Below are 23,282 nucleotides of genomic sequence, written 5' to 3'. Positions count from 1 at the left end.
CCTCTTTGCTCTTTTGTTTTGACTCGTAGGTCTATTATCATTGTATATGACCTGTAGGTCTATTGCCATTGTATATCAGATCCAGAGCAAGATAGTCACATATCCTCTTTAATCTCATGATTCGAATGATTCTAATACCATACATCAAACATATCCATTGCACCAATTACATAGCCATATATTCCATCAATTAATTCCAATACTATAGATAAACATAGCCATTGCACAAATCACATATCCACATCATATTTTACGATCAATATCAAATAACACATAACCATTTCAAGCTCACATCCTATAATTCAAATATTTACTTCAATTTAACACATAGCAATCAATCACATAAAATATGTAAAATTAAAAGTATGATTTATATACACCTGATTAAAACATGTAATCTAACCGAGTTTTTTATTCCATCTCCTGTTCCATAGCCATCAATCCCGAAACCGAAAATATACGTGAATTTCTTCTCAATTCCAACCCTCTCGTTTTTCTTTTTCTTCCAAAAGTTCCTTTCGTTTTTACTCTCTGACTCCCTCCTCGCTAAACTCATCCCCCTCCCTCTGATTATTATTTTTATTATTTCCTATCCTCCATAAACCGACTCCATTTTTATTAAACAAAAAAGTGTACTTCCTATCTTCTTTGCACCACGTAACTCTATAACATTTATAATTATAAATTTACACGTGTGGCTCCATAGTGAGTCCTTATTCAAATATTCATATTCATGTATGTATATATATAAATATTATATAGTACATAATTACATGCATATATGATAAGGCTAATTTCATGTATTGGTTATAGGGATAAATTTTATAATTTCCTAGGTCTAACAAGGTTTTATAAGCCAGGTGTGTAGAGAAATCGCCAGCCCCAGGAAGAAGACGAAGATTGCATGGAGGAAGAAGCTGGCGGAAAAAGTGAGCGGAAGAAGGAGGAGTTACTAGACTGAGGAGCATCCGATTGAAGGGCAAAATGGGAATCACATGAACAGTCTAGAAGCTCCATCCACTATAAATAAGAGCATGCGATCAGCATGAAATATCTCTCTCAATTCCATTCGGCTCTTAGCTTAGTTTTTCCACTTTTCTCTACACACACTTGAGGGGAAACATTTTGGGGAGTGCACTTTCAGATTTAGTTGTGGTGTAACACCGTCTCTGCGGAGGCGAAGATACAATCCTTTACTGCTTTTCGCTTTTCATTTCGTATTTCCCCGAGTCTTTGCTGTTCGAAGCTCGGTTATGCTTTGTTATTGTTCCGTTGGATACTGTGTATTTTACTATGGATATTTCTATTTTGGTTTCAGTTATGATATTGTCTTTTTATTTGTTTGCTTTGATGGATATTGTTGGTTGATTTGAGTTTGGAGTTTGAATTGCTTGGAGATTGTTGTTGATCGGTTGAATCTAGTTGAATCTGTGAAGATCGAAGATGGAAATGGTGTTTTATTGTTGTGGATGGCTTGGATCCGGAGTGGATGAAGCATCCGACGTATAGATCTGTTCGCATTTGCATGGTATGATGTTTTGCATTCTATTTACTTGTTTGCCTCGTCTAGTAGTTATGGATCTGTGTTTATTTTAGTCGTTTTTGATGTCCATCGGTTTAATTTCGTTAACCCCTGTTTCGATCTTTATTTGCTCTATTTTTCATCGGTTGTTTTGTGATAAAAATTAGGGAAGATGATGTCGCTGTTAGTTAGTCCTTAGGTTAGTTAATTTGCAGCTTTTTCAGTCGTACTATGCCGTTTTGGGAAATGGTCCCCACATTTCGCTTTTCGTCTGTCTAGGCTAGCTCAGGAAGTCGTTTACCTAGTCAAGTAGTCTTTTCAATTACTTTTAGCCATTATGCATGTCCCTGCCTAGATCTAGCTGTTAGAGTAAAATATTTCATTTACCCAGTCTAGGAAGCTCAACTCCAAAAATTGTGTGGCAGCAGCCAAAAATAGTTTCCAGGTCTTTGAACATGTTTTCTTACACATCTGTCTTTGTGGATTCGATCCCTGCTTCCATGTACTAATCTTTTTAGCTATAGCGGGTTGAGGGTTTTGAAGGGCGAAGGAAGTGATTGTGTGCCCAACAACAGGTTACCGAAGATTCTCTGAGTTCCTAGACCTGGTATCTAGTGGATTCCCTGGATCGCGAGATTTTATTTTAAGCACATCTCGCTTACTCTTCGACCACTCTTCAATATATATAAACAATATTACATGCACACAATTACTTTAGTTCATGCACATATTCACACGTTCACATGTACACTTAGTTATCTATTTATTAAAATTATTCAACAGTATAAATCATAAATAATTAATTATGGATGAATTCCATTTTATTAATATATATAATATCTAATTAATATATTTATATAATGCAAATAACAATATAATACATCAAAATATAAAATGATGTATATTTTGATCCTTTTACAAAGTTAGACCACACTTTCTAATTGTATATATTCAATATTATTGATCTTTCGTAAATTAAATTTAAAAAGTATATAAAAATTAAATAGACATTTTTCAAATGTACTATATAATAATAATGTGTAATCTATTCATTTTATTATTGCTAGGTGCTTATATATTGGAAGCATTAAGTTCTTACAAGTGATAATGTTAGCATTATACTCGATGATGCTATGCCGATTATCCCGGATTCTTCAACGATGTCAGCGATTTTATCTTATGCGAAGAGTGTTTATAAAGCTAAATTTAATATATATCCTACGTAGAGAATTTATAGCGGATTCGAAGTACTATAAACTAATTCAAATACTTCGTACTATATAAAAAATACTAAAACTCATATTCCCCGTTCCATTAGAAATGAAACATTTGATTTTTTAACGAAATTTTATGTAATGTTATCTTATGAGTTAATAAGGAGAGAATAAAGTAAGAGATGAAAAAGTAGATGTTGTTTCAATTTTAAAAAACGTTTCATTTTTAATGATACAACTCATAAACATTTTATTTTTAATGGGACAGAGTGAGTAGTTATTAAGAGTACTCCATTCATCCATCAATAATTGTCCTATTTTGTCATTTCCATTTTTCCACTGATGCACTATTTTTTAGCACTATTAATACCTACAAGTATACATAGTAGGAACAGTATAGCTAAAGGTCAGTACCAGATATCGAACACGGGAATAAAAACACAGAATGTCTATCTTCTACTAAAACTGAATTACTATCTGGAGAACTAAAAGGTTTTTGAGAGTTTTGAAAACTGAAAGCAATTGAAAGCAGTAAACAACTGATTGCAAATAGATCACAGAGATAAAAGTATAGAGATAAGGAAATTCCAGGGATGTGCGTTCACAGTTATGGTTATACAAATTCACAACTACAATACCCTAGCACAGTTAATCTAGGTCAAATCAGATGCGCCGCTTTTCACGGCGGGGCGCTGCACGTCGGCCGGCGGTCGCCACACGGTAGTCCAGAGCTTCTGCCTCATTGGTGGTGGGCCGCCATGCATGCTCCGACAGTCACCGGATGAAACTCCTTTTCTGGCATAGAATTTCCGAGGCGGACCGGCGCCTGAAACTCCAGATTTCCAGACTTTGCGTTTTGACTCCCTTTTTCGGCTCAAATATGCACATTTCTCACAAAACACGTCAAAATACCCAAATGTATAAAATATGAAAATAATGGACATGTAATGCGACTTTGACATTAAAACCAGGCCAAATAGTGGCCTTAAAACAGTGCAAAATCCAAGCGTATCAACTCCCCCAAACTTACATTTTTGTTCGTCCTCGAACAAAACAATAAAGACACAAAATATAGACGCATAGAATGCACAAGGACTAGACGTCGTAATTGCCTCAAAAGATGAAATAATAGATTAAGCATGTATTAACACAATCAAATCAAGCAGGCTTTTTAGTGCATTTTCATTACTAACTCGTGGAACACCTTGAAATCCTGCACTCACATGTGGTAAACTTCCAAAGATGGGAAGTGTTCTTTCTCTCACTCTCAAAATGTATAAGACAAAGTGTATACTCTCAAATCATGCATCATGCAAAGTTTACCATAGGCTTGCTGAAAGTCTAATGCCTCCTCTACTCGATGTGATTAAGCATCAAAAGTCCGAAAGGTCTTTATTTTTTGTTGTAATTGAAAGGCCTTTCGGGTCTGTGAGTCGGTTTTCGTATGTAATTTGGAGTGTATCCAACTGATCAGGAAGGGATTCCCGACCCAGCTGAGTCGTTGGTACGACAACCGGGACCTGGCTTCAAACAATTTTCCTAAACCCACTTCTACTGATTAGTATAGTGGAGGTAAGGGTCGAATCCCACAAGGATGGACACGTTTGGATAACTGCGGTGATTTTCCTGGGTGTTTTTGGTTAGCTACCACGCTTGGGTTGAGATTTTACCTAGGCAAGAAATAAAGAAGGTACTCTACTGACTAGTGGGTGTGAAAATAACAGGCATGTGGTGGTGTTCGTGGAAATTGGGGACAAGGTGTCTCAGAGGCATATGAAAAGTAGACAGTTACTAAAAGAGGAAATTTAGACTACAAGGCGTATCTGGTGGCTGGGTGGCTCTCTGATAGGTCTGGACAATACAACTGAAAAGTAGGGAACAAAAGCAAAAGTAACTTAAAAGTAAAGTGGTCCAAACTAAAGTTGATTTTGACGTTTTCTTCTTCACCAAGTATTAACAAAAAAATCAGATGAACACAAACACCATAACTAAACTCAGATTCATAACCTCAAACTCAAGATCCATTGATTAAAATGCTTGAACTTAAAATAAACGGTGAAACTGCAATTTTACTTCTACTGACTAACATGCAAGGCGGTGATTATAATGCAACACGAAGACTCAAGCACGAAGATTAGACTAAAACATAACTACAACTTCAAATCGACAACTCCAGGTAAGAAAACACTTAGAAATTAAAAGTAACAACTAGATCTAATTTTCCTACGCAGAATGAAGCAAACTCGAACCAAAGCGACATATGAAATAGAAACTTCATAATTTAAGCGTTGGAATTTCACAAGTACTTCAAAAGGCAACAACGATGAGTGTTTGCAACAAAACCAACGACGAAAACAAGTAAAGATTAAACTAGAAAGCAAAATAACGATTGTTTGGCCACTCCGGGTGATGATACTGCTATACTACTACGGCGACTGGCTGGAACGGTGGATCGATGACTTCTCCGGCAGACTCTTGGACGTCAAGTGACCATAGCTGTGGCGAGGAACGAGAGGTTGGACAATGCTGAAGGACTGATCTTCTCGAGAGAATTCTACTAAGTGTGTTTTTTGAACTGAGAACTTAGAGCTCCTAACCGAACTCTAAGGGACCAACTCTAAAGGCGAACTCCCTTTCTCTCTCTCCAAGTAGCATCTTTTATAGGGAGGCTGCCCTTGCTTTTAGGATAGATTTCCTTCAAGTTTTGACTTTTCTGCCCTTGTTAATGATCATCCCAGCTATCCTTCTTCTCCATCTCGAGCCTTTTCTCTGGCATGCATCCTGGTCAGTATTGCACCCTTCTAGCGCCCTTTTCACTTGCGTCACCTGAATCGTCTCCTACTGACTTGGATCCTTTAATCCTGCAAACTTGAGCAACTGTTTTGCAGATAATACAAGCATTTCACGACATACTGACCAGTAACCAAGGCTTAGAATACGACTTATCAAACTGCTCACACTTACCACATGCTTGTCCTCAAGCATGAAGACAAACAAAAAGAAATAAGTCGAATTCGAGCCTGGTTACTCCCCCTGACCGACTCTACCTAACTGGACTCAAGACTCTGACGCAAAGGAAAAGAAAACAAACAACGACACAAACACATTAAACATATAGTTAACTTAAACACATAGAATAGGCTATATTTTCAACCACCATTTCCCTCGAGATCAGGTGCAATCCGGCCTTAGGCAGCCTTGAACTTCCGCCGCCCCCCTTTTCTTCCCCAGTCAGTATATCTGCTTGTCAGGATCACCCAATCCTAGGCCAAACACTGGGTTCACTCAGTCACTCATTCCTCACAGGGGATGTTAGGACTGTTTTCTCTCAATGCTAAACCACAGATGTTTCGGACTCAGATCTCACGTGCAGCTCCTGAAGGTCTTTAAGGCTTGTAACGGGGCTATAGGCTTGTAATGTTTGGGGCAGTTGTCCCTAAGGCTCTAGGGTTCAAAAACTAACTACTTATTTGATGAGAGAGAACTGTGTGCATTCGGGCTTCTGGCTAAGGCTTCCTCTTCGGCTGGACAATTTCTGACATTGGCTTCCAACTGATCAGTAGCTTCCTTTTGGCTTCGCCACCCTTATTCCTTCCTCCTCCTTTCTCTTTTTGTGGTCAAGTATGCGACCATTTTCTTCGGTTTTCTTCCTGTGGCTTTGCCACCCTTATACCTTCTTCTATTTTTGGATCTGGAATTTTTCAGATCGATTTTCTTCTTCTTTCTTTGTCTTTCTTCTCTTCAGCTGGTTTCTTTTGTATGTCCTCCTGGGCAGTTACCTCCTTGCCTTATGCCTTGCACACATACAGTTCTAGTGGTTGATGGGTCATTTCGGGTATAGACCAGGTTAGAAAATGGGGTTCTAAGGGTAGGGTTTTTTTTTTTTGGGAGGGGAGTTTCCTACTGCCTTCAGGGTTTGCTACACGCGGTCACCTTGCCCTAGACATCATGTGGTAGCCTCTCTTCTTTTTTCAGTGTTTAGTGGAAAGCAGTTCCACTTTGGGGTTTCTAACTAACCTTTTAAGGGGGCTTTCGTGTCTGACCTAAGGGATGAGTTTTTTCTTCATACTTGCATCATCTATATTGACTAGGGGTTACTGGAGGGGGTGGTTTATGTTTTCCGGCATGCCTTATCTCCCTCAATTCCCCTCACCGTCAGTTCGAGGCAGTTGAGTTTTAAGCCCATTCATAAAAAAAAACATAATACATAATTCCTAGACCTAAACAAACCCTAAAAAAAACTAACATGCACCGACTCAAATAACATATATATACATGTCATATCTGGCCATTTGCTCCCCCCTCTCACTTCACAAGTGCCTGCCCCAGATACGGGCTATGAAGTGAAAATTGGGAATGGCTAGTATGACAGACACACATTTACAACAAACACATATTATATCTAAAAACTTCTCACACTTAGACTATGCAATAGGCTAAGTGGAAGAGTTTCAGATATATACCTAGATTTATAAAACAAAGCAGAATATTTTACAAACATGTTATATAAACGTATAAGCTCCTCACACTTAGACTACGCAGTAGGCTAAGTGTGAGTTAACATGCTTATGACAGAACACAAAAACATAATAAAAACACATGCACCGAAGTAGCAAACCCTTTACTTCTCACACTTAGACTATTAAATAGGCTAAGTGTTATGAATGGGGTTTGCTTACAATTAATACACATAATTATACCTATTTAACAAAAGTAAGAAAACAGAACTAAAAGAAAACTTAAAATTAAAAAGAAAACTAACTGGTCAGTTTGGGGGGGGGGGGGGGGGTCGATCAGACGATCCTCCTGCTCCTCCTTGGCGCAGGGGTCTGTGCAGGTGGGTCCTTTGGTTCTTCTTCAGTGGGTTCCGGTTGGTTGTCATCTTCTTCCTCTTGTTCATCACCTTCTTTTTCCTCAGGTCCGGTGGTTTCTTCTTCCTATCCTCCATGTCCACTTGTTCCAGCTCCAGTGCTTGCCTTTCCTCTTGCCAATTCCTTTAGGATGCTCTCCATTAGGGTTGTCAGCTTCGCCATCTCTGCCCGTGATTGTATATTCTCCTCTGCCAGCTCAGTTACTGCCCTCTCCAGATTTTCTTGCCTCAGCCTTTGCGCTTGGTCGATCTGTCCAGTTTGCCCCTCCTGGCATTGTTGTGCCCTTCCCCCAGGGGCTTCTCCCATTGGGTAGAATTGGGGTACTCCTTCTCTGTAGTATACCAAGTTGGTGCGGACGAAGAAGGCCATATCGAACAGGCCAGGAGCGTCGACCATGTGCATCGGAGATAGGTCTTCTGCCTCTGTTATGATGATGTTGTTGCGCACGAAAGCTCCTAGTATGTGGCAGAGGGACAAGTTTCTAGCTGGGTAGGTGGCTATCAAGTGGCATTGGTAGGCTGTCCAAAATCCCAAATGCAGTGTTCTTCCACGATTAGCGCACCATACCATGTACAATTCGGTCATGGACATTCTGGCAGCTGAATTACTCTGCCCAAGTAGGTTATAGCCTAAGTAGAGTTGCACCAATCTCAGCATGGGATTGTTGAAGTGGGTGGATCTGGATTTAGCGGAGGCGAACTGGCTAGCATCGGGGTGGGTTAGCTCCTCCCAGGCTTAATGGGGCTCAAATTCTATGTGTCTCCTCGGTACCCCCTCTCACGGCTTCTCCAGTCTGGTCCTATAGCCTCCTCCAGGCTACACATACCCAGTCGCACAGTCCACTCTATCAGACTCATGGACAGTTCTCCTCCGAATATTCTGAAGGAAATTGACACCTCGTCTAGGTCCGTAGTGACTTGGAACCTAAACGTGGTGAAGAAATCCTTTGCTAATCTCACAGATATTTCCGGGTGCCTATTCTCTAACAGCCATTCAAAACCCAATGCTTCCATACTGGCCAGGAAGGAATCACGAACAGATAACTCATCCAAAGAGGGTATGTGGAGTACCTTTCCGCATTTAACCTGCTTGCTACTATCTTCCTTGTCGTCAAATGCGTCTTGAAGCTTTTTGGTGTCGTAGTGCTTCATGTCCTCCATAAGCTCATCAGTGAGCTCTACCCTCCATCGTCGCTACACGATCCTCTCTATCGGAGGGTGGACTAGTTCGTGGTGGTTGTCGGGGAGCTACTGCTCATGGTATTCTTCCCCTTCTAGAGAGATATCACTCTCTGAATCAGACTCCTCGCTGGAAGTGTAGTCGCTGTCGCTTAATCTCCCTCTCTCTTCCGGCTCTCTGATCACTATGCTGGCATTGACAGTGCGCTGTTTCTTCACGGCTTGTTTCTTCTTGACAGGGGCTTTCCCCTTTCTCTTCCTTTCCTGGATATACTTAGCTTCTTCGATTTCCATTGCCTCTACTTCTTCGTCGGCTTTTGTTGAAACGTCCTCCTGGGTGGTAGGTTCGGTCACCGCACGAGTACTAGTATCACTTCTCGTCGCCTCCTCCCGACCTACTGACTCTGATGCGAGGTCCAGACCCTCAGCCACCTTGTCAGTATTCTCCTTCTGGTCAGTCGGCGTTGATGATACTGTCCCTGTTGCAATTTGGGTGTCCTCCTGGCTAGTTTTCGAGGGCTCCTCCCCAGGTTTTGTAGGAGTAGTCTTCTCGTCTTCGCTCGAAACCTCCACTGCATCTGCTGCTGTGTCCTGCCTTATTGGACTTCCACTTTCCTAAGCATCTCTGTGACACTCTTTGGGGTTTCTGCCTCTCTGCCTTGGGGTCGTTTTTCAACACTAGCCTCCTCTTTACTGGCTTGGGTTTAGTTACCACTGAGGCTTCCTCTTGATGTGTGTCTGGCTCTTGCCTCTCCTCCTCAAGTTGTTCAGCTTTTTCCGGTTGTTCGTCTGTCTTCTCCTCCACTGAGTGGTGGACTACGCCTTCCGACTCTTCTGCTTCCGTGGTTGTTTCCCCCCTCCCTACTGCCTGGGATGCGAGGTCCAGTACCTCAGCCACCCCTTCAGGGTTTACCACGATCCTATCCCCCTTGCCCAAAACCGCTTGGAATTCATCATCCGTCATTAACCCTTGCTTTCTAGCCATTTTGTTCAGGTCTATCTCCTCCCTCTCTGCTTCATCGGTTGTGGCTTCAGTGGCCATTATCTCCTCTGCTTCACCCTTCTCGCTCTCGCTTGCTCTCCCTCCACTCTCCTTTTCCTCTGTTTCTCCCCGGTTGGGATCTTGATAGGCGGAAAGAGGGCTAACGTCGAGTGGTTCTGCTTGTGCAGTTACTGTTGGGGAGGTCTTTTCGGATGTCGGATGTGAGGTTTTTGGGGTGGTGGTGGGTGGGGTTATTGTGGTTGCTGTTGGGGTAGGGTTTGGTATCGCCGGCATTCCTCCGGTCAGGCTAAATCCGGCCAGGGTCGCTGTCCAATCTTTGTTGGGGTCTTGTTGCCTTAGATACGCTGCCAGTGCGTCTAAAGGAACCATTGCCGGGATTTGTGTCGTCGGCGTTGGCTGTGATCGTTGTGGACTTGGCGGCTGCGATTCAGCTGTTGTTCAGACTTCTGACGGGACTTCACCGGTGGTAGATGCTGGGTTGTTGGTTGCCTTTCCCTTTGCCATGGCTGTATCGGTGGTGCTTCTCTTTTTCCGGTAGTGGGTCACGGTGGTTTTCGTAGTGGGTGGTAGTTTACGAAGTGGGATGGTGGTTGTGGGTGAGAGAATGCAGGTAAGGGTTTGTAAAGTGAAGGGGAGTAGGCGGTGGGGTGTTTTATAGAGGGGTGGGTAGTTGAGGGTTTTGACCGGTGGTAGGCGGTTGCCAGGTTGCGACGCTTCGTGTGGAAGGCGGTTGGGAGTTCTCGTAGCTGATTGGACGTCTCCTGTCACGTCCCTGCTCCACGCGCCCTCCCAGTCTCTGCACTCGCCTGCAAAGCTGCAACACGCACCAAAATTCAAATTTTACTCATCTCCCCCTTCTCAATTAGCTAGAAATAAAAATAAAGCAAATAAATGGCTCTTTAATATAATTCAGAGTTTCACCCAAGTGGTATCATCGTGGTCAGTACGAACTCCAAATTAATATTTAAGATCCGAAAAATCTTTTTGGGGCTTTTTTTTCTTAACTTAAGTTAAATTATTAATTATTCACAATATTTACATCATTACTAACGGTATTTAAAGTTTTACCTAGTCAATAAGCACAAATCATATTACGTTGACCAGATGGAACTCTAAACCCCTTTTCTACTGGTCATTTAGACGCTATTAAAGTGTAGTGGAATTTCTTCCACTACACACACCTCTTCATTTTCCCTATATATTTTTAATCTATGTCCATTAACGACAAAAGGTTCGGAGTTAGGGATACTCCCTGAAATCTCGACCGCTCCATTAGCACGTAGTGCAGTGATAATGTAAGGTCCTGCCCATTTTGACTTGAGTTTCCCAGGCATTAGCTTCAATCTTGACTGGAAGAGTAGTACTTTCTGACCAACTTGGAGATCCTTGGTTCTCAGATTTTTGTCGTGCCACATTTTTGTTTTCTCCTTGTACCACATGGCTGAGTCGAATGACTCCAATCTGAGTTCTTCCAGCTCTTGTAGTTGTAGCTTCCTTTCCTCTTCACAGTTCTTAGCATCCACGTTAACCTGCTGAACTGCCCAGTATGCTCGGTGTTCAATTCCTACTGGCAAGTGACACATCTTCCCAAAGACGATGCGATAGGGGGACATCCCGATAGGAGTTTTGTAGGCTGTGCGATATGCCCACAAGGAATCTTCCAACCTTGTGCTCCAATTTTTTCTGGAGGGGTTGACTGTCTTCTCTAAAATGCTCTTTATTTTCCTGTTTGAGATCTTTGCTTGCCCGTTGGCTTGAGGGTGGTAAGGACTGGATAGGCGGTGATGAACTCCGTACTTCTTCATCAATGCTTCGACCATTCGGTTGCAGAAGTGAGTCCCTTGATCGGAGATGATTGCCCTTGGTATCCCAAATCGGCTGAATATATGACTCTTGAGGAACTTGGTGACTTCCTTAGATTCACAAGTGCTTGTGGCCTTGGCTTCTATCCACTTTGATACATAGTCAACTGACACCAGGATATATGAGTTCCCATAAGATGAGGGAAAAGGACCCATGAAGTCCATACCCCAGATGTCGAACACCTCACAAACGATTACTGGAACTTGCGGCATCTCATCCCTCGCGGAGATCCCACCGGTCAGTTGGCAACGGTCACAGCCTTTGTAGAACTCGTATGCATCTCTATTCAGGGTTGGCCAGTAGAATCCGCTATCTAGCACCTTTCTGGCAGTCTTCCTTGGCCCGAAATGTCCTCCACATGCCAAGGAGTGGCAGTGCGTTAGTACATCCCGTTGCTCCCAATCAGGAACACATCTCCTAATGACCTAGTCGGTTTCTGCCGTCCACAAGTATGGGTCGTCCCAGAAATAATACTTTGCTTCGATCTTGATCTTCATCCTCTGAGCCTTTGTCACGTTTGGCACCATTGGTAGCTCTCCCGTCACTAGGTAGTTGGCCAAGTCCGCATACCAGGGTTCCTGTCCTACTTTCTCCTTGCCCTTGGTTGTTACGTCCTGCCCAGTAAGTCTCATCACTTCTTCCCAATCGATCTTCCTTGCGGAGAAAATCACTTCACACAAATGTTCTTCCGGGAATCGATCTCTCACATCCTCACTGTTCTCTTCTTGTATTATTCTGCTCAAGTGGTCCACTACTTTGTTTTCAACCCCCTTTTTGTCTTCTACCTCCCAATCGAATTCTTGTAAAAGCAGCACCCATCTGATCAGTCGGGGTTTTGACTCCTTCTTCGCAATGAGATACTTAATCGCCGCATGATCAGTATAGACGATGGCTCTGGATCCCAGTAGGTACTGCCTGAACTTTTCGAATGAATAGACAACCGCCAACATCTCCTTTTCGGTGGTGTCATAATTCCGTTGGGCCTGATTCAAGGTCTTAGATGCATAGAATATCACGTACCTTTTCCCATCGATCTTCTGACCCAGTACGGCCCTCACGGCATAGTCACTAGCATCGCACATCACCTCGAAGGGGTGATCCCAGTTAGGAGCCTGAATAACCGGCGCAAAAATCAATTTTTCCTTAAGGAGGTTGAAAGCAGCCTTGCAATGCTCGTCGAAAATGAACTCCACCTCGTTCTGGAGAAATCTGGTAAGGGGTCGGGCAATCTTGGCGAAATCCTTGATAAATCTTCGATAAAATCCAGCATGGCCCAGATAACCTCTTATTCCCTTTTGATCAGTAGGGAAGGGTAGTTTGGATATGACATCCACTTTAGCTTGATCCACCTGGATCCCCTTTTCTGACACCACATGTCCTAAGACAATTCCTTCTGTAACCATAAAGTGGCATTTCTCAAAATTTAAAACCAGACTCTTTGCTTGGCACCTTTCTAATACCACATCCAAATGTTGCAAGCACGAGTCGAAAGAGTCTCCATAGACAGTGAAATTATCCATAAAGATCTCTATACAATCTTCAATCAAATCCGAGAATATGCTCATCATGCACCGTTGGAAAGTACCGGGGGCGTTGCATAGGCCAAATGGCATACGCCTATACAAACGGGAAGGTGAACGTGGTCTTATCCTGGTCCTCCGGGTTCAAGTAGATTTGAAAGTATCTACTGTAGCCATCCAAAAAGCAGAAGTACTTCCTCCCAGCCAGTCGCTCCAGCATTTGATCGATGAATGGCAGGGGGAAATGGTCCTTCCTGGTTGCAATATTCAGCTTTCGATAATCTATACACATTCGCCACCCAATAACTAGTCTGGTGGGCACTAGCTCATTCCTCTCATTCTTAACCACCTGGATCCCTGATCTCTTGGGGACCATATGGATTGGGCTGACCCATTCACTATCTGGTACCGAGTATATAATGCCCAGTGAGAGTAACTTCAAGATTTCCTTCAGTATCTCTTCCCGCATGTTTGGGTTCACCTTTCTTTGAGAATCTCTATGTGCCTTGGCTCCATCCTCCAGCCTAATGTCGTGCATGCAGACGTCCGGGCTTATACCTACCAGGTCCGTAAGGCTCCATCCAATAGCCTTCTTGTTTTTGCTTAGCACAGTTAGTAGTCTTGCCTCTTGCTCTTCAGTCAGCCCGCTATTGATGATTACAGGGAACGAGTCTTCCTCCCCGAGGTAGGCATACTTAAGGTTCGCTGGCAACTTTTTCAACTCCACTTGCGGGGGTAGTGTGTCTATAGGTAGAGGGTTCTTCTTTGAATCCTTCTCTTGCTCTTGTTCAACATCTGATTTTTCCTGCATACTGGCCGGTAGCACGGCCCCTACGGATCCCGCTAGTTCTGACTTCTGACAAAATTCTGTAATTGCTTCTTCGATCTCCTCGTCAGTCAACCCTCGGCTACTGATCAGATCACACCATGCAGCTGCTTCCACATCAGCCTGGGCATACACATCCAAGGCTTGGAGCTTTTCCTGCAATAATTCGGTCTCAAGAAATTCTTGGACTAAGGGGTCAATTACATCAACATAACATAGATTTTCAGAATCTATTGGTTTTTTCATGGCTTCATTGATGTCAAAGACAAATTTCTCACCATTAAAGTCAATGCAGATTGTCCCGTCCGCTATATCCACAATTGTCTTAGCCGTTCTTAAAAATGGTCTTCCTAACAATATCCCGCTAGACTCCCTAGCTTCTGGTTCACTCATTTTTATGACATAAAAATCAGCGGGATAAGTAAAGTTTTGTATCCTGACCAACACATTTTCTAACACACCCTCAGGATTTATACATGACCTATCAGCCAGTTGGATCAACACCCTAGTATTTGACAATTTTACCCCCTTTAACCGATTATAAATGGATAACGGCATAACATTGATAGATGCTCCCAAATCACACATTGCATGCTCGATTTTCACATCTCCAATTGTTATGGGTAAAGTAAACATACCTGGGTCGGCTCTCTTGGGTGGTAGTTTCTCCTGTACAATGGCTGACGCTATTCCTTCCACCATGATTTTTCCATCCTCCTGGGCCTTTCCGGCTATAAACTCCGTTATAAACTTCCCCAGAGGGGGCAGTCTCACGGCTTGGAGGAATGGTATGGTGACATCCAGCTTTCCAAAGATCGACATGAAATCCACAGGGTTTTCCTTCTTCCTCTTCGTCACAAACCGATATGGAAACGGTTTTTCTCCTTTAGCCTCTCCAGTTAGTCCTTGTGGACTTTCCCTTGGTGCCTCCTGGGTTTGAGGTTCCGAAGTGGGCATTGCTCCTTCCGGTTGCTCATTTCCAGGTTGTGTTTCTCCCTCCTTTCCTTCTGCAGTAGACTTCTCGTTTAGAAAAAACGGATCCTCCATCTGAGGCAGAGGCCTCTTGAGTTCTTCCGCTGAGATGGTGTCGCTCAACACCCTTTCCTTACTAGATTCCCCAATAGGGTTCTTGAGTTGAGGTCCATTATAGGCTGTTCCGGACCGCAGTGTAATCTTACTCACATTTGCCTTTTCAGGTACATGGACTGTAGATGGGAGTTTCCATGAGTTCCCTTTCATTTCGCCTACCGAGTTAGCGAGCTGGGCCAACTGCATGTTCATCATATCCATATTTGCCCTATGCTCCTTCTGGGCACTTTGCATTCCTTGCATTGTTTCATTACTGGACTGCAAGTCGCTATTAATGCTTTGCTGCGAGGCAAGCATCTCTCCCATCATGTCCTCCATAGACCTCCTCGACCTGTTTGGGTGATGGAATTGGTTCGAGCCCTGGTGCTGGTTATACTTGGGTGGTGGGTTTGACTGGTAGCCCGAGAAATTTTTGTTGGTTTTGGTTCTGTGGGTACTGATTATACTGGGCAGGAGGGTTGTACTGGTCGTGGTTGTTCTGGTACTGGTTTTGGTTTTGGTTGTGGCTGTTATGTTGAGGCCCTGGGTTAAATTGGTTCTGGTTTTGGTTCTGGTTGTTTCGCTGATGGGGTGGCACATAGGCGGGGTTCGGGTTCTGGTTTTGAGGGTTTTGGTTCTGAGGATGCTGATTTCTTCCTGCCCAGTTAGACTGGTAGTCAGGGTTTGTTGGGCCACTGTTGGAATTTTGGTTCGGGTGGGGGTTGGGTTGATTTGGAGCCTGATTTTTGTTCTGATTCTGATTTCCATCTCCCCATCGGAAATTTTGGTGGTCCCTCCATGGTGCATCCCTCTGCCTGCCCGGAATCCAATTACCGTTGGAATTGTAGTATCCTGCGGCATTTGCTTGCTCCACATCTGGCGAGTTGTTCGGCTGATCATATGGTAGTTCTGGGGCCTCTTTGCCTCCAGTCGGAGAAGGTGGTGGAGTGTTCTGCTTGATTGCAGTCAGCAACTCCTTCTTTAATTCCTCCATCTTCAAATTCATCCGTTCCTCCTGGTCAGTAGCTGAAGCACTTGCTACCATTTCTCTGCTGTACCCATCCCTTGCGTTGTCGTACGTCTTCTTCGCATTTAACAGCTTGCGTAACACCTTTTTGGCTTCACTGACTCTCAACTGGGTGAAATCGCCTCCGGATGTTGAATTCGCCAGATCCTTGGTTTCCTTGTTCATCCCCTCATAGAAAGTGTGGTGCACCTCTATCTCCTTCATGCGATGGTTGGGGCATGACTCCAGAAGACTCATGTACTTCTCCCAGTACTCGCTCAGGGTTTCATCATATTCTTGCCTTATGCACGATATTTTCCTCTTCAATGCACTTGTCTCTGAAGACGGGAAAAACTCGGCTAGGAAAACTGACTTGAAATCGGCCCATGTATTGATAGAGTCGGCTGGCAGGCGCATGAACCAAGTGTTGGCCTCTCCCTTTAGGACAAAAGGTAGGGCCTTTAGTCTGTGATCGTCATCGCTTGATCCTGCTGGCCGCCTCTGCGCCTTACAGATTTTGCAGAACTCATTTAAGAATTCGTATGTCCCTCATAACTCTTCCCACAGTACGTTGGTTGGATTGCAATCACGTGGGGTTTCACATCACAGGCGGTCTGGCCTGGGGTGACCACTATGGCTTGTGGGGGATCTCCGTCGGCGTGTGCGGTAAGTGTTGCGAGCTCGGGATCGTCCTCACCTTGGTCAGCCATTCTCACTAGTGTTCTTATTGGTTGGGGTGGGAGCTCCGGGAGTTGGTACTCTAGATCTTCTTTCTCCTCGTCGCTGCTCGTGCCTAGGTCGGACAGTGCTGTCAACAGGCCAGAACGAGTGGTAACGAGTATTGTTCCTCGGGGAAGTATCCTTGGTCTCCACTGGCCAGGAGCCGAGCCACTTCTCATAAACTGAAAACAAAAAGAAAAGGAAAATTATAAACAGTATGTACACCAAAAAGATCACACACAATAACAGGTATGAACGCCATCCATCCCCAGCAACGGCGCCATTTTGAAAGGCCTTTCGGGTCTGTGAGTCGGTTTCGTATGTAATTTGGAGTGTATCCAACTGCTCAGGAAGAGATTCCCGACCCAGTTGAGTCGTTGGTACGATAACCGGGACCTGGTTTCAAACAATTTTCCTCAACCCACTTCTACTGATTAGTATAGTGGAGGTAAGGGTCGAATCCCACAAGGATGGACACGTTTGGATAACTGCGGTGACTTTCCTGGGTGTTTTTGGTTAGCTACCACACTAGGGTTGAGATTTTACCTAGGCAAGAAATAAAGGAGGTACTCTGCTGACTAGTGGGTGTGAAAATAACAGGCATGTGGTGGTGTTCGTGGAAATAGGGGACAAGGTGTCTCAGAGGCATATGAAAAGTAGACAGTTACTAAAAGAGGAAATTTAGACTACAAGGCATATCTGGTGGCTGGGTGACTCTCTGATAGGTCTGGACAGTACAACTGAAAAGTAGGGAACAAAAGCAAAAGTAACTTAAAAGTAAAGTGGTCCAAACTAAAGTTGATTTTGACGTTTTCTTCTTCACCAAGTATTAACAAAAAAATCAGATGAACACAAACACCATAACTAAACTCAGATTCATAACCTCAAACTCAAGATCCATTGATTAAAATGCTCGAACTTAAAATAAACGGTGAAACTGCAATTTTACTTCTACTGACTAACATGCAAGGCGGTGATTATAATGCAACACGAAGACTCAAGCACGAAGATTAGACTAAAACATAACTACAACTTCAAATCGACAACTCCAGGTAAGAAAACACAAGTACTTCAAAAGGCAACAACGATGAGTGTTTGCAACAAAACCAACGACGAAAACAAGTAAAGATTAAACTAGAAAGCAAAATAACGATTGTTTGGCCACTCCGGGCGATGATACTGCTATACTACTACGACGACTGGCTGGAACGGTGGATCGATGACTTCTCCGGCAGACTCTTGGACGTCAAGTGACCATAGCTGTGGCGAGGAACGAGAGGTTGGACAATGCTGAAGGACTGATCTTCTCGAGAGAATTCTACTAAGTGTGTTTTTTGAACTGAGAACTTAGAGCTCCTAACCGAACTCTAAGGGATCAACTCTAAAGGCGAACTCCCTTTCTCTCTCTCCAAGTGGCATCTTTTATAGGGAGGCTTGCCCTTGCTTTTAGGGTAGACTTCCTTCAAGTTTTGACTTTTCTGCCCTTGTTAATGATCATCCCAGCTATCCTTCTTCTCCATCTCGAGCCTTTTCTTTGGCATGCATCCTAGTCAGTATTGCACCCTTCTAGCGCCCTTTTCACTTGCGTCACCTGAATCGTCTCCTACTGACTTGGATTCTTTAATCCTGCATACTTGAACAACTGTTTTGCAGATAATACAAGCATTTCACGACATACTGACCAATAACCAAGACTTAGAATACGACTTATCAGTAATGTAGGATCTTTGGTAGGTGAGGAATATTTGGCTAAAAAGTGACTTCAAAATAAAATATCCCAAGTAGAGTTAAAGTGACTCCACTTTTCTAAAAACCCAAGACACTTCTAACACTTTATTTTTCTCCTTCAACTCACTTTTCAAACCTTTGATTTTTTTCTTTTTCTTTTCTTTTCTTTTCATAAGCATCCTTTCAAAAATCAAGCACATATTTTGAATTTTTCACTATTTCACAACTTGTACTTTCTTTACATTAAGCACACTACTTTTTATACTACTTTTACATTAAGCACACTACTTTTACGTTAAGCACACTACTTTTACGTTAAGCACACTACTCTCTCTTGAAGAGCGTAGAGGAGTGAAGTGTGTATTCAAACTTCCTAGATCCAGAGAATCCACTAGACCGCAGAGTCAAGGAACTCAGAGAATCCTCGAAATCACCTGTCGTTGGGCACACAATCACCTTCTACCTTTCAAAACCCTCAACTCGTTATGCTAAAAAAGATTAGTACATGGAAGCAAGGATCGAATCCCACAGAGATGGATGCGTAAGTAAACATGCAAAGAGATCTGGACACTGTTTTTGGCTGCTGCCATGCATTTTTTTTGGGTTGAGATTATACTTCTAGACTACTTAGGAAATGAAATGCTCTATCCTAACAGCTAGACCTAGGCAAGAACAACAGAAACATGCATGATGAAAACCAGACGTACTCAAGATAACCTTCCAACTAAACAATTATCAGACCGAGTAAATAACCTCCTAAACTAGCCTAGACAGAGGAAAAACAGAGCGTGGGGACCATTTCCCAAAATAGCAAGGTACGTATGAAAAGCTGCAGATTAACTAAATAAAGGTTTAACTAACAGTGACTTCATCTTCTCAAAAACCTTGATCATGAAATGCAGAGGAAATACAAAGCAAAACACAGAACGAAACAGGGCAAACTAAATTAGACCGATTAATGCGATTATCTACGAAAACCTAAGCAGATCTATTATTACTAGACGAGGTAAACAAGGAAATAGAAATTAAACATCAAACCATGCATGAAATGAACAGATCTAGCTACGGGATGCTTCATCCACTCCAGATCCAAGCCATCCACCACAAACCACAACAAATTCCATCTCCGATCAACAGATTTAATCAAATTCGGCCGATTAACAACGATCTCCACGTAACTTCAACTCAACAACTCAGATTCATCACATAAACATCAAAGCAAACAGAAAACAAAGCGATAACATGAAACGAACCCAAAGCAACAGATTCCATAGCAAAGTAGTGCAATATCCGACAGAAACTTAGCAAAATACGACCGAGCTTCGAACAACGAAGTCTCGGGAAATCCAGAAACATAAACAGAAAACAGGAAAATGATTATATCTTGGCCTCCTGTGGAGACTGTGTTACACAACGACTGATGAATTTTTGAACCAAAAACTCCTAATTCGATGTCCCCAAGTGCGTGTGTGTAGAGAACGTGAGAAGAGCTGAGCTAAACTAAGAGCTAAAAGAAGATGATTCGTGGATGCCCTCAGGCTTGTTGTGTGCTCTTATTTATAGAAGTGGAGTTGAGCTTTTAGATCCTTCTTTGAATTCTCCATTCTGCCCTTCGTCTAGAATCCTCCTCCGTCTGGTGATTTTCTTCTTCCTTTTGCTCACTTTTTCTGCCATACTCCTTCTCCAGGTGATCCCCTCCTTCTTCCTGGATCTGGCAATTTCTCTACACACCTGGCTTATAAAACCTTGTCAGACCCAGAAAATCACAGAATTTATTCCCATAACCAATGCATGAAATTAGACTTATCAAACTGCTCACACTTAAACCATACTTGTCCTCAAGTATATAGATAAGAAAAGAGAGAAATAAGGCGAATTTCAATGCATGGTTATTGTATGACCGACCCCTAAAGACTCCTAGACCTAGACACACTACTGACATAAAAAGAAAGTAAAAGAAAAACAAAACACTTAAGAAAACAAAACACATAGGCATGAACTAGTTCAAACTTTTTAGCAATCGTCTCCACAAGCTTAAGGTCAATAAAATAGTCTACACACTCCAAATCCTCCCCTTCCCTTCATCTACCTAGTCGGTTTGTCAGCTCGTCCAGACAGCCTATAGCTTTACTAATTGTTGGATTCGTTCGATCACTCATTCCTCACCAAGGATGTTAGGATCGATCACTCTTAGTTATTTCCTGCCACTGATTCCTAGGGTTATGAGAATACCTCTTTCTATCCTCCTTTCCTATTCTTTTCTCTTTTTTTTTTCTTTTTTTTCCCTAGACTTCGTCCAGCTTATACCTCATTGTTTTCCTGGACTTATACCTCCAAAATATATCTTTTTATATTTTCCTCCTCTGGACTTCGTCCAGCTTATTCCTCCAGATATTTAATATATATATATAGGGGTGCGTTAGGTTCCTTTGCACCCTAAGTGTCCTATTTCCTTCTTAATCTCAGCCCTTGGATCCTTGAATTGGATGGTTGTGATCAATGCATTATTAGTCTATAATGTTGCATTATTAGCCGCTGCGCATTATTAGAATGAAAATGTGCATTATTAGTCTATAATGTTGCATTATTAGCCGCTGTGCATTATTAGAATGAAAATGTGCATTATTAAATGACACATGGCATTAATCTAACCGTCAGATGACAAAATCGTGGGGCTAGGATTAAGAAGGAAAAAGGACAAAAGATATGAAAAGGATTTGAATACATCCATATATATATATATATATATATATATATATATTTTCTATTTCTCCTTTCTAAATTCTTCTCCCTAAGCATCAGGTGGCAGCCCCTTTTTTTATATGTTAGCACTCAATGTTAAGGCCTATAACTCACTTATATAGTGGGGCTTCACAACTAGGTCAGCTAAGGCACCTTCTATCGTTCTTGCTTCTTCCAAACCGATTTCAGCTTTTAAAGGAAAGAGGTCTCAAAGTTGTAGTTCATCCTATCTTCAATTACTCTTACTAAGGGAATCTTGCCTTATTGTTATCACCTGTTCATGCTTAACATATAAATCCTAAAAAAAAAACTAACTCCTAGACCTTATTGTTACTCCAGCTTGTTTTCAAGCTATCCTAATGAAGAGGGGAAATAAGGGAGTTGGTGCACACAATCAAAACAAAACACATAGAACAAACATACTGAAAACACAAGAAAACTTCTCAAACTTAGACCGGACAACGGTCTAAGTGGGAGAAAGCAGAATTATAACAGAAAAACAGCATGCTCAATTTATACAAAAACTTCTCACACTTAGACCAAGGATTGAGCTAAGTGGGAGAATGCACATAACAACAACTACACATGCTTAGCACAGATAAAACACAAACATAAAATTTAAAAAAAACGACTGAAATATTAAATTTACTTGGTCAACGGGGGGTTTCAATTCTGAGTCTGGCCCCCTCGGGAGCCAGAGGGCGGTTCATCTTCAGTTTCTTTTTAGCCGGCGATGTCGATGCTTCCTCTTCAGCTATCACGGGTGTTTTAGACAGGGGCTTCTTCGCAGATACAGACGCAAGGGACGACGATGTAAGTGGGGCTACCAAAGGCTTAGACTGGGGCGGGAGCTGCTGGTGTGATGAGCTTCCCTGGCAGCCTGACCGCAGTGCCGGGTCTAAGAGGCTGCCTCTGCTGGGTCTGGGAAAGCGTCTTCTCAAGCCATTTTGCCATCCTTCTCATTAATTTGACCGCGTCAGGCATCCTCTCGTTCTGAGCTGATGATCTGTTGGCCAAGACATCAATACTCTCCTTAATGGCCCGCAACTCCACTCTGGCCCCGCCCAACTCCTCACGCATCGCGGTAACCTCCTTCCTTAGTTCCTCCACATCGGCACTCGCCACCTCCTCTTCTGGCTCCTTCTTCACCTTGTCCACAGCTGCTCCCACGTTGTAGAAGCACACCTCCTGTCCCTCCATGTATAGGAGCCCCTTGTTGAAGAAATATTCCAGGCTGAACAGCTCTGGGGGCTCGCACATCGTCTCGTTGGGCTCCGCCTTTCCAAATTTCATCACAAAATTGCGTTCAATGTAGGCGCCCAGGAGATGGCAATTATACATGTGGTGGGAAGGGTTGGCTGTCATCTGGTGGCAGGCTTGGGCCAACCAATAGCCGAGGTGGACTTTGATGCGCTTCGACATACACCATGTGAAATAGAGCTCGGTGGTGGTGAGGCTTGAACCGGCTGTGCACATCAAGTTGTAGCCAATGAATTCCTGTGCGAACCGGAGAAGGTGGTCTGTGATATGGATTCCCTTCGACACACTTGTCTTGAAGGCTCCACTCCTGGCGTGTGTTATAGACTCCCACGCCGTCTGCGGTGCGAATCCGGACGTGTTCCTTGGTGGGCCAAACATTCTGTCATCCCAGATACCCTCTTCATCCTCAGCGTTTGTAAACTGTCCCATCTGGAGGGACCACTCTCTGACACTCATAGTATGCTCGATATTGAAGAGGCGAAAGGAGATTGAGTCTGCATCTGGGTCGGTGGTTGCCTTGTAGCGGAACACGGAGAAGAACTCCCTTGCTGCGTCCACAGGGACATCGTGGTCACTGTGTTTTAGCAACCATTCGAAACCGATATCCTTGATGTGGCCGACTAACTCCTCCTCCGACTCTATTTGCTTCAGAGAATCCGGGTCATATCGCTTCCCAGACTTGGCCAGCTTCCCAACTGCGCTCCCATCTTTGTAGGTTTGTGCTTGTCTGGAATCGTTGAATTTGGCCATAGATCCCAGAA

The 23,282-nt window shown here is 43.1% G+C and overlaps 1 pseudogene; it reads right to left on the bottom strand.

Moving 5' to 3' along the window:
- Positions 1–23,282, bottom strand: part of LOC148934136 (uncharacterized) — a 53,079-nt pseudogene that overhangs the window by 22,830 nt on the left and 6,967 nt on the right.

Source organism: Salvia hispanica, chromosome 1 (genome assembly GCF_029641045.1).
Source record: "Salvia hispanica isolate PSC_SH4W2 chromosome 1, Shi_PSC_v1, whole genome shotgun sequence".
Taxonomy (NCBI): domain Eukaryota; kingdom Viridiplantae; phylum Streptophyta; class Magnoliopsida; order Lamiales; family Lamiaceae; genus Salvia; species Salvia hispanica.
This window is presented reverse-complemented; position numbering and strand designations above follow the sequence as displayed.